This window comes from Python bivittatus, unplaced genomic scaffold (assembly GCF_059951505.1).
Source record: "Python bivittatus isolate LINGU-HERP-01145 unplaced genomic scaffold, Pbiv_v1 ctg000330_np1212, whole genome shotgun sequence".
NCBI classification, from domain to species: Eukaryota; Metazoa; Chordata; class Lepidosauria; order Squamata; family Pythonidae; genus Python; species Python bivittatus.
In genome coordinates, this window is record NW_028277058.1 from 5,052,190 (window position 1) to 5,064,400 (window position 12,211).

The 12,211-nt window shown below is 38.3% G+C and overlaps 1 long non-coding RNA gene across 9 annotated transcripts in view; it reads right to left on the reverse strand.

Moving 5' to 3' along the window:
• Positions 1-12,211, reverse strand: part of LOC112541514 (uncharacterized) — a 220,299-nt gene that overhangs the window by 82,061 nt on the left and 126,027 nt on the right. For all 9 annotated transcript variants that reach the window (XR_015796357.1, XR_015796355.1, XR_015796359.1 and 6 more), the window contains exon 3: positions 2,779-2,874. This is a non-coding gene — a long non-coding RNA (uncharacterized LOC112541514). The remainder of the gene's footprint in view (positions 1-2,778; positions 2,875-12,211) is intronic.

Sequence of the window (12,211 nt, forward strand, 5' to 3'; positions counted from 1 at the left end):
TGAATATCAAGCTCTAATTTAATTGCCTGTATGCCATTAGCCTCAGATAGTTTTAATAAACTGCATTAATTTGTAATTAACTACAGTTTCAGGGTTTTTTTTAGTTCTGGAACACTTACAACTGTTTCCTAAATTTTGGTGTTCAATCCTGACATAATAGACTCCATGGGAAACTTGGAGGGGGGGTGGGCAGGGGCAGGAAGATCCTTTCTAAAGATAAATTGGCAATATAAAGTTCTGTTTGCAAAACAATTGCATTGGCCTTATTAGAAAAGGTTGTCTGAATTGCCAAATAGTTGCATGTCTTCAAATATTTTAATTCTTACATCGGTAACAGGCTGGCATGAATCCCCAAAGCCCAGCACACAGGGGCTTATTGGATCAAAGCAATATAGCATTCTATTACTAAATCCAATTGAGTCCTGCTACAGGAAGCATTCAAAGTAACTGCCTATCCAATATAATAACTGCCTATCCAATACAGGCCAATATCCAATAAAAGAAGGAATAAAAGCAGGATGATACAGACTGGGGTTGGATTTTAAAGCATCAAATCCCTTATTTTTACTAGTCTTTTTTTTTTTTTTTATGAAGTCATCTAAAGCCCATCAGGAATAGGTAGGGAAGGCAAGTGTTAGTAGATATGTCAATATCTTTGGGAGCGGAACTAACTGTGAGAAAAATGCAGAATTCCTAACCACCCGACTGCCAAGGGAAAGCTAGGCAGATAGGGAGAAGTTTTTAAAGAATATCTAGGTGGAGAGTATTAATTATTTTCCCCAGCTTAGGTTCCAAGAAAAGAAAATGGGGAAGGAAAAATGGATTTAGGGGAGATTTTCAGGAGAAAAAGCTGGTATAGGAAGGATTGCATACATAATCAGTGACCACCATCCTTGTCTTACAAATGTCCTCTACCCAGCATTTCAGATATCTGAGCAAAAGCAGAAAATTTAACCATTACTGCTCCTACCCTCTCACACAATCAAATTTCTAATCATTGCTTTTCAGCCATCTGTAATAAATCAGAAGCGATATTAAAATAATTGCAGAAATGGAGCATGTGGCTGCCCTTGACATTTTATTTTATCATCACATTTGCTTAATTGTTATAGAGTTCTCATTTTTTCCATAATCCAGGGTAAGCAACAACTAACTCATAACTCATTTTTTTTTAAAAAAGTGATCTTCTGACAGCCATTAAAAATATTAGGAAAATGCAACTGTTTATGGAAAGTTGCCTTTTCATCATGAGCTCAAGGCTATTTCATATGATGAATTACTTAATCTGGAGTGGGCAAGGGGGTGTGCATCTTCTATGCATAGTAGATCATGGTGTGCAGCGGTTTATTTTACTGCATTTTTGCATTTATATCCAGCCTTTTGTCTCACAATCCCATAAGGTCAGTTGGGTGACAGAGTGATTGGCTCAAAGTCATCATCATATTCTGTGGTTGAGTGGAGATTAAACCTGGGTTTCCCCAGTCCAAGCCAAACAACTCTATCAATACAGTGCACTATGTGATTCTAGATATATGTGATAAGTCCTTCAGTGTCAATTATCTACTCAAAATGTGTACACAAAGAATTAAAATAAATATGTGTATGCTTTTCACACATAATAAATGCATGTATGGTGTTTTTCTCTTATTCTCCTGTATAACTGGTTGAATAATGATGTGCAAAATAGCCTTCAGGGGAGTAGTGAGCATATTTTAGAGACAAGGTCAGAAGGGTAGGAGTATGAGTATGAGTCTTGATGCTATAAATCATGGAATATTTATGGACTTTTTGGGAGCCCTCTCACTCTTCCAAGTGTCTAAGCTCAGTCTTATCAATGGTACATTGTGAGCTTTCTTTTTCTCACTGTCTAGACAAAGTTTTGTGTTTCTGAGGACAGTCTTAACCTTCGACCAAAGCAAATTAAAGAGTGAAAAAGAAAGCAGAAGGATTCAAGACAGTCCCATTCTGTCAGTTCACAATATGAAATACACGCCACAAATTGAAAAGATGATAAGAGGACAAGGAACACAAGAACACTCAGGCATCATGTCTTCAACAGTAATTCTCATAATGACTGGCTTCACTGGAAACATTTTAGAGAAGAGAAGGCAAATCATACAGCTGGCTATCAACGAGTCAGAACCAATTGTGTTTACTTTTCAATTCTCATTCTTCTGCATCCTGATGGAGTAGTTGCGATTAGCTATCATTTTAGGGAAAAGAGCCCAAATCAGCTAACCTATAGCAAGTAACAGGTGGCATTCCAGCTGTTGCTGAATTAAAATTCCCAGAACCCCTAGGAAACATGGCCAAAGGTGAAGGATGCTGGGAATTATAGTTCAGCAACAGTTGCCTACTTCTGAGCTAAATCGTAGTAAAACTGATAGATTTACCAAACCCCTGACCTCTCCTACTGCAGCTGGGTGGAATTCTCAGATTGTAAAAATTAATGCCTTTGGCCCTTTTCTTCCTTCTTCCAGCAGACAACATATGAGTAAGCAAACAGAGCTGCTTTAAAAACAGCTCCTGTTGAGGAGTTGTGTATTCTGATACCACCGCCGATAATGAAAATAATCTCATCCCTCTGGTCACGCATTTATTGCTCACTACAGCATGACTATTTTTTCCTTTGTGATCACAGGATGCTGGTGGCGTTTTTGAGTGCGAGTAGGCAAAACTGACACACAAGGACACACACTGAGCTGATTTACAAGCCGTAGGAGACAAGGAAAAAAAAAATACACTGTCTCTGATTCAAAGCAATAGAGCCTACTTTACCCCAAGGAACTTCTTTGTTGTCGTCATCTTCTTCTTCTTCTTCTTTTTTAAGCTATCCTACTCTCTCCTGGACTCTCTCTCTTCAAACAGCAATAACTGTAGGAGGAAAGAAAAACACATCACAGAGGAGGATACCATTTATATCAAGAGATATTTTTTTCTTTTTCTTTTTGAGACAAAAACAGAAGGAAAGCCAAAATGAAATATGACAGACTAACATTACTTTGGCATTTGATCTTCATTTGCCAGAGCCAGAGCCCAGCTCAAATTGTTCTCATTAAATAATGCCTCCTTCAATCTCTTTCAGTACCAGATGCCCACACTACCATGTGGGTGACATTAGCCTTAGGTGAGAAAGAGCAGACTAAGAAGACAAAAATATCAAATTCTTCAAGACATAACAATTTATGTGTTCCAGTAGCCTGTTTCCATTAATGATTAGCTAATTTTAAGCCTTAATGTTAATTGTTAACATTTCTTGCCTTTGGGCTAATGTGAAGTAATTAAACCTACAACTTTCTCAGCTAGCTTCAGTTGGTGGTTTAGCATGGAAGAGAAACTCAGATTCTGTTCTCAGTGTTCAGACAGATCTGGATGGTAGATATCAGTTATCCATAATATGGAAGCACTATCAGGATCACAGCAACAATTATTTCATTGTTTCATACCCACACAAATACAGCAGCTTTGAATACTCCATTCAGAGATGTTGATGGAACAAGAAACTTGCTTCAGGATGAGTCTGGAGATAGAACTGGCCCATTTGTGCTTTGCAGTGAAATATTCAAACTGATGGGGTCTTAAGGTGATGTGATACCTTTTATAGAATTAGTGATTGTGAGAATGAATATTATTAATAAATAGAAGGTTCAAGAGACTTGGGCTGGATTAGGATCTTAATAGGAAGGCACAAGAGGCTTTAAGTTTTACAGTCTTCCATACTCTGGTGCAGCCTTAATTCAGATTTGGACCTCCAATGGACCAGCTATTAAATCAGAAGAAAGATTTCAAGAGTGCCAAGGGAGTGTCTGTGTGCGATGGCAAAACAGGGGGGTTATTATGTTGCTGGCAGGGCACATTAACCCGTGGGCAACTTGACATGGTTTTTTAAAATGTCATCCCGAAACATTTCCAGTGTTACCAAAAAGCAACGTCATCAGTGCCAGAATACATATAATATCCAAAACACCTCTTGATCTTTTAGAGTGTGTTAGGCTTAAGTGCAGGCAGCCTAGCTTAACCAGTTTGTTTCAAGGAACAGGGCCAAAAACATTGTGTCTTTATGAAAAGTGTGTGTGTAAGTCTTTGTGTGTCTGTTTCATTTAATTCTGCTTATATGATGATGAAATATATGCTTACTGCAGGCTCTCATCTTCCAAGAACAAGGCTTTTAACTGTCACTTGCAAATTGCAAAATATGCTTCAGTCCCTTTATTTGAATAAAAGATAGCATGAATCCCAATTTAAAACAGCAAATCCTTTCTTTCCAGCTATCTGTATTATATAACTTGTGTTTTCCAAGATTTTCATGCAGATGAAACTGTTTAGGATTCTTTCCCCTCTTTTAAAGCCAGGAGTGATTGATAGCATCTATTACATAAAATCTTCTATTATGGTATTTCTTAATACAAAATGTGTGGATATTTCTCAATACCAGCTTGGACTTATTTCTTTCAAAGCAAATTTCTGGGCTTGTAAATACATGGCATTGGTGTAGACATCAAGGGAGGAAGGAAGGAAGGAAGGAAGGAAGGAAGGAAGGAAGGAAGGAAGGAAGGAAGGAAGGAAGGAAGGAAGGAAGGAAGGAAGGAAGGAAGGAAGGAAGGAAGGAAGATAAAGGTTATTATGTACTAGATGTGAGAGTCACTGAATGCTGAATACTTGGAAAACAGCTAGGATTCCATCCCTAGGGACAAGTTGTTCAAAAGTAGAACATGAAGTTTCAGAAAGTGATAGAACCAAAACAAGCAGCCACTCAGTAACCCAACCCCCCCAAATGCCCCCCTTCCCCCCCCCCCCAGATCTCTATAAATACCCACAAAAGGGTCACATCACCCTGGGCACAGAAAGAACTGCTCCTGTCTGTGCTCCTGCACTCTGAAGATGCCGGTCACAGGTGCTGGCGAAACGTTAGGAAACAAAACTTCCATAACACGGCCACACAGCCCGGAAGACCCACACCAGCCATGATAGAACCTCCTTTGTTAGGAGCTGTAAACAGTGATTGGGTGGCCATTTATCAGGGATGTAATAGCAAATGTTGTAATATGAATGTTAACTGCACATTACACTACATTAGACTTTTCAGATACCTTTCACTTCTTTAATTTATGAAAATATCATGGTCTGGGGACACCCAGGTACAAATCCCAGTCAGTTATGAAAATTGTTGGGTGATTGGGTGTCACTATCATTCAGCCTAACAACCTCACTGCTCACAAAGATAAAGTGACTACAGTACAATATTAAAGCTATCATAAACACAATAGAAGCATAAATATTCAGAAGATAAACCTGAATAGCCATTAAAGACAGTAAATATCTCCCAAGAGATTTAATTAGAAAATGGACACATTTGATAATCTATCTTTTATCCAAATGATTCTTCCCTCCCTCCCTCCCTCCTTCCCTTCCTTCCTTTTCTTTTTTTGCATTTCAAGAGATGACTGTCCTATATATATAAAAAAAAAATGCAGATTTTGATAAGCTATTTGAAAGTAAATGAATTGAATGAAATTCTCATCCACTCTTTGGGGGAGGTCTTGCCAAGCAAGCTCCAAAAGAACTTCAAAACTGTAAATCTGCTTCAAATGAAAGCTAATTCCTTTTTTAATTCTTTTTAAGGTTTGAGCTTAGACATTTATTTATTTTTATGGTTTAATATAGAGAAAAAGGAAGAAAAATTAAAAAGAGGCAAAACTACAATAACTTACAACAGGGAGAAAAAACAGCAGAACAGAAGAAAATAGCAACATATATTACATACAGAGAAAGTCAGTCAACCCAATTTTTAAACACCTAATTAAACTATGACCAGAGTTACACTGATCAGTCTTTCCACTATATTGATACAGAATGAGTTCATAAACAAAAAGTGAACACATATTATAGAACCAAGATTGTAATCCAGGAGTTGTATTGTCTTTCCAATACACACACACACACACACACACAAATGTATAAATCAAGCTCAGTAGTTCTTCATATAGTAACACATCCCAGATTTTTGCTATATAGTTCAAAAGTACATTCACATTTTTAAACATTGTTGATCTTTCTAATAACATATTAACACACTTATCAGTATTAAACCAAAACAGGACATCATACCCATACTGTACTGATCCGTACACTAAATTTAACTATATCCCTTATTCCAACCCTAATTTCACTCTAACACCAATAAACTTATTAACTATAATTCTAACCCCAGTAATAAATCTGTATTGTAACATAGATGTAAGGGAAACACTGACCACTGACCACAAAAATTCACCCTAAATCTAACACTCTATGGTGATTGGAATAACATTTAGCTTGAATTAATTATACTATTCAATAACCTTGCTTGCATATATGCTATTATATTTTTCTGATGGCTCTTTTAAGTGAGGAATTCTTGTTATGACTGCAGTTTATTGTTAAATGCTTACGTTTGTGCCTAGAGAATAGATTCAAGGATGTACATGGCTTTGCTTCCTTCTCACTCCCTCCTTCCCCAGTAAAGTAGAGGGTCCGTTTGTTAGAGTAACAGAGCCTTGACAACTCTCATATATCAAAGCTGCTACTTTGCATTCCAAAAAATGTGCCTAATGTTTTCACAGCATGAATGGCACCTGTGTTTCCCTTAGTATTATCTTGTGTCCTGATCTGTGGTAAAACAATTCTCTCTATTGGTTTCTCCTATTAGTGTATACACATGATTAATTTTTTTTGATCAACATTCATTTGAACTGGATGTTTAAATTGTGCACACAGCTAAGCCAAAAACCTCAGATTCTTCCTACTTATCTGAACAGAATTGGAAGGATGCTCCACACCAGGGTTTCTCAACTTTGGCAACTTTAAGATGTGTGGACTTAAAGCCAGCTGGGGAATTCTGGGAGTTGTATGGAGATGAAGTCCACACAGCTTAAAGTTGCCAGGGTTGAGAAACCCTGGTCTGGAGTGTATCTTACAAGGAACTGGCTTTGCATACACAGGCAAAATCACATCCTGAGAAGATTGTATTCCAGCTTTTCTGAATAACCAACTTTTCCAGGCAGAGTGGGATAAATATGAATTTCTAGCTTGGCTCGTATTGAAAATACTGGGAATTAAGCACCTAATGAAGAATATAATGTCTATGTATTTCTTTTTGATAAGAACTTATTTGCATAACTATGATTAATAGATGAAACATTCTCCCACATTTTTATGTGTACATATATCTATTTTGTTCAGTAAGTCTCTGGTCACCAAACTATATTGTTTCAGCCCAATTCTAAGCAGAAAGTAGGCAGTGAGTTTAAGATTGCAGCTGATGCCTCTTCACTAGTAAAGCCTTTACAATTATGTTAACTATCTATTTACCATAGAGTAACTATTAGAAAGGGGCAGTGAGGTTAAAAACGTTCACCATCTATGCTCAAAAGGCACATCAAGCACTTTCTCTTTATGTCTTCAGGTCTCACAATACAGCAGCAAGGACCAATTCCTTGACTGTCAAAAAACGCCATCCTGTGTTCCTTTGAATATGCATCCTGCATATAAAAGGAATTCTTTCTGCGGAAGGTTTTTACTGCTAGCCTTACATTCCAAAATCACTGCCTTTCTCAACCATTCCAAAGTTAAAACCTATTATTTATTCCTTAATTTGTGATATCGAGGAATGAAAAAGATCAGTCTTCATATGTGAAAATTTAGGGGAACGTGGCACCACAAAACTTGAAAAAACCTTGTACTGGTGTCATTGTGACTCACCATGTTCTTGTTGTTTTAATCTTTCTTGAAATAATAAGGGTTTTTTTTCCAAAATGAGTTGATACATCATGATTATTAACTTCTTTGATATTTCTCATTTTGAAGGCTAACATGACAAATTATAGTCAGAGCCCGTTCTTGCTTAATTCAAATAACACCTTTGGTGTAGGCTTTGGGAGCATAAAGTATTTGTTCTGAGGTTTGCTTGCTTTGTTGCTTTCTTTTCAATAAATAAAAATAGTTCTTTCTCTTAAGTGGAATAATGACAAGGAGGGCATAAGAAAATGAAAGCATCTCCTATTTCCTTTCACTGAACCATCTTCCTCCTCCCGAAATGAAAGACAAACTAGAAGACTGTAATGGCTTCATCAAAAATATGTCATTCTTGTCTTCAGTCTCGGTGTGTTTTTGTCTATGCATTTCAAAATGATGGCTGAAATTTACATCCAACTTGCATGATCTCCCCAATTGTATGATGCTTCTCCTTAATTCTACATTTGCTTCCTATCTGGTCCCAGGTCCCACTGACGATGCTCCTTATCTTACTTTTAAGACCAATATGTTTCTGACTCTGCTAGTTCTATTATCTTGATTGGGATTAGGAATTTCATCCCAGATTCTGCTGGGAGCAAATTCATCTCTGGCAGGGTGAATGTAAGCAAGAATTTGATCTTACTCAGGAGAAACAATGGCAGCAGCAACAACAACAAAACATGTACAAAGTGGCTGTGAAGACTCTCCTGTTTTTATTTTAAAAAGCCAGAGCTGGGATCTTTGCAGAGTAGAATCCTCTCTTGTTTTCTTTATACTAAATTTTATTTATTTATTTATTTATTTATTTATTTATTAAATTTTTCAACTGCCCATCTCCCCCAATGGGGGAACTCTGGGCGTCTCACAACAAACATTAATAACATAAATAGATATAGATACATAAAACATCAGTTAAAAACTTTACTAAAAAGGGGAAGGAGAGTCCAAGAAGATGAAAAATCTGAGGCTGAAGACAGACGGCCTCTATGGGGCTAGCCATCCCCATGCTTGAGGTATTCCCTCCCCACCCCAGGCCAAGTGGCAGAACCAGGTCTTCACAGCCTTACGGAAGGCCAGGAGTGAGGGGCAAGCTCCTGGGGGCAGAAACGTTTCCTCTGAAATACTCCTTGTAGTGGTAATGTGGAAGACCATTGTTATTTGGAGGAGTTTATGTGACATGGTTTGATTTCTCCTGTACATGTTAAGAAAGCTCACTTTGAATGATAAGAATGCTTAGCTATCTTGTTTTCCTCTTTTACTTAGAAGTTGGGGACAGGGGGAGGAAAACCCTCAGGATTGTTTAGGTTAAGCACTAGCTTATCTGTACAGTTCTCAGGCTCTGGAGCAGGTATCACATCTAGTCAAGGTCACTTTCAGGGCCCCTGACTCCAGAACAGAGTCATGGGGTTGCAGTGCCAGACTTCAATAAAAAGCCCTGGCCATTGCCCCTGGAAGTTGGAGCATGGACACAGGCCTTGGGACTAGGTGCTGTGTTATCTAAACCAATTTGGGGTCTCTCTGCTGTGACCATATGGTAGCTCCCGACAGTAGGGGAAGAGTTTTATCATCTTGCTTGGTATGTTATGCTTTTATACAATGCCTATGTATTCCTGTTTAATTCCATCTTATGCTCTTGTATTCCTATTTACATCGGTTTGCTAGAGTTAACAATAGAGCTTAAAATCTCCTTACCTACTGGTGTGTTCATTGTCTCTGGATCTAAAAGAACTAAAAGAACCAATTGCCTGGACATCTGATCACCACTTTGACAATTGGCAAAACACTCCTTCAGCCATTTTCCTGCACATTAATATATTATATAAATCATCATCATCATCATCATCATACAACTAGGGATGAAGAAGAAATTGGACCCCTTCTCTAAAGAACTCTGCTGGTTAAAGCTAACATTTAAAAAAAGTCTTCATGCACCATCCTACCATCACTTCCCATCTTCATCTATTCTCTCACATCCTGTGATACTACCTTCAGTAGGTTGCATCATGTTACCTCTCAGTGGAGGCAGAGTGCCTATAAATACCCACTGCTGGTGGGAGCGGGATATGAAAGCACCTCAAAGGCATCTGGTCGGTCACAGTGAGAAATAAGATGCTGGACTAAGTTGATTCTTGGCTTGATCCCCCCCTGGCTATTTTTATGTTATCTTCATGACTCAGATCCAGGGTGAACCTTATAAAACTCACCTCATCTCTCACATTTATAGTACTTTTCCAGTGAAAGTGTTTTATAGGACTATGCAAAGACTCAGGTTGAAGACCATTTGATCAAATCTCTAAATCATGCTGACTGAACCCAACAGATGATTCAGATCAAATTATCCAATCCAGTGCCATTTTTAATCAGCTCAGAAAATCCAGGATGTCAGAATCATCAGATAAAATCAAACTGACAATCCAAACTGAATTGATGATTCGGGACCAATCCACACTCATGTAGCGCTTTATGATTTAATGATTAAAGGAGTCTAACATGTCAAATAAAAAGCGTAATGCTGGATCACTGGCCTATCTTTTTATTTGTATTAACTGGGGCTCTAGCCATTGCCCATTTCTCTCCTCTCCAGTACATGAAAGAACCAGAAGAAACAAATTGATGTTGTCTTCCAGAGTCTTTCTAATCCCTGAGAAATAAATGTACATTTCTGATCATGGCAAATAATTATCCCCATTCTCCAACAGTCAGGTTGCTGAGCAATACCTGACTGAATTCCTTTTCATGCATTTAAATAGATCTTGATGCAGATATAATGTGTGCATATTCTCAGTGTTTAGTCATCCAGAGTCTTATAGTGAGCGCAGAGATGCCTCTCAGAATGTCACAGCAATGTAAACCAGTGTGATATATCATAAGAGAATTTCTCATCTCTTGCACCTGTGCTTTCAGTTCATGGAGATAAATAGGATTTCCATAATCTAATATAGCTACTGTTCTTGGTTACATTAGCTAAGCTATGTTAGGCCCATAAAATCTGACAAGAGACAGAAAACAAAAGCTTTTGTATGCTGTGTGATCATGCAGTTCTAATGGAGTATGGTCTTTATAATTTGATTGTTAAAAAGCCACTATCTGCTAGATATCACAGTCTTCAATCATAATTGACTTCCTCTGCCAGTGAATCATATACCGATGCCAGTGGAACTCATTTTCATAGAAACACGTTCAGGCTTTAAGACCTATACCCCCAATATTTTAATGTATAATTAAATATTATGATGTATAATGATATAGTGATGGCTGTCATATGAAAACACAGTAACAATATAGAAATAAAATAGGTCTTTGCAGACAGAAGAACTTTTTATTTTTAAGTTAGCAACAAGAATAAATATGCATAAAGGAATCCATCATGGAATGAATCAGTGTAGTTTGCTAAAACAGACTCCAGTGCACCAAGGGGAAGTAGCAATGAATGAATGTCTTAGTGTCCATCATACTTCATTTAAACATTCATAGAAGAAACACATAGCGCATAGAATAGCAGAAATGGAAAGGGCCATTTAAATTGTCAAGTTCAGCCATCTGTTCAATTCATGAATCCAATCAACTGGGGGCTGTTAGCTTCTTCCTGAATACACCCAGAAAAGGGAAGCCCAACACCACTCTGGGTAATTGGTTCCACTGATGAATGATTCTTCCAATGGCTTTCTCAATCCATATCAATCAGGGACTGGCCACAGAAGCATCTGCAGGGTAGCTATGAGGAATATTCTAGCTACCGGGTAGATAAAGTTGCTCAGATTCATGCCAAGTTGGACTCTGACTGGGCAGGTCTGACTGAGGTGCCTGGGGCCCAATTTTAAGTATTCTCTGGAATGTGTTTGAACTGCTGAGGAGATGAACAGGTTGTCTGTGCTGTTAGTTCAGCCCCCCATTTCTTGGATCCAGTCCCTCCTGGGTTGTGAAGATGGCCAGGAAAGTGACCTGTGATTGGGTCCATGCTATAGTGTCAGCCTCTCTAAGGGAAGGGGTGATAGCTCTGGTGCACCCCCTCCTCAAAAGGCCATCTTGGGAACCAATGATTTTAGATAACTACCATTCCATTGTCAAGAAGGTGGCTGAATTGTAGCTACTGAGATCCTTGAAGGAAGCAGATTCTGTAGACTAATTTCAGTCATGTTTTAGGCTGGGATGAAGACAGCCCTGGTCATGCTTGTAAATGATCTGTGAGGGGGTTGGAACATCCATCCATTTGCTTCTTAACCACAGTAACCTTCTGGATCAATTCCAGGGGTTGAGAACTGGTTCTCTTCCTTCCTTCAGGGCCAGTTCTAGTTGGGAGGGGGGAGGTCACTACCTAGAGCCCTCCTTTGTGGGATGCCACAGGGCCTGATGCTTTCTCTCCCCTCATATTCAAAATCTATATAAAAACGCTGGGTAAGGTTATCCATGAATTTGGAGTTCGATATCCTCAGTATGC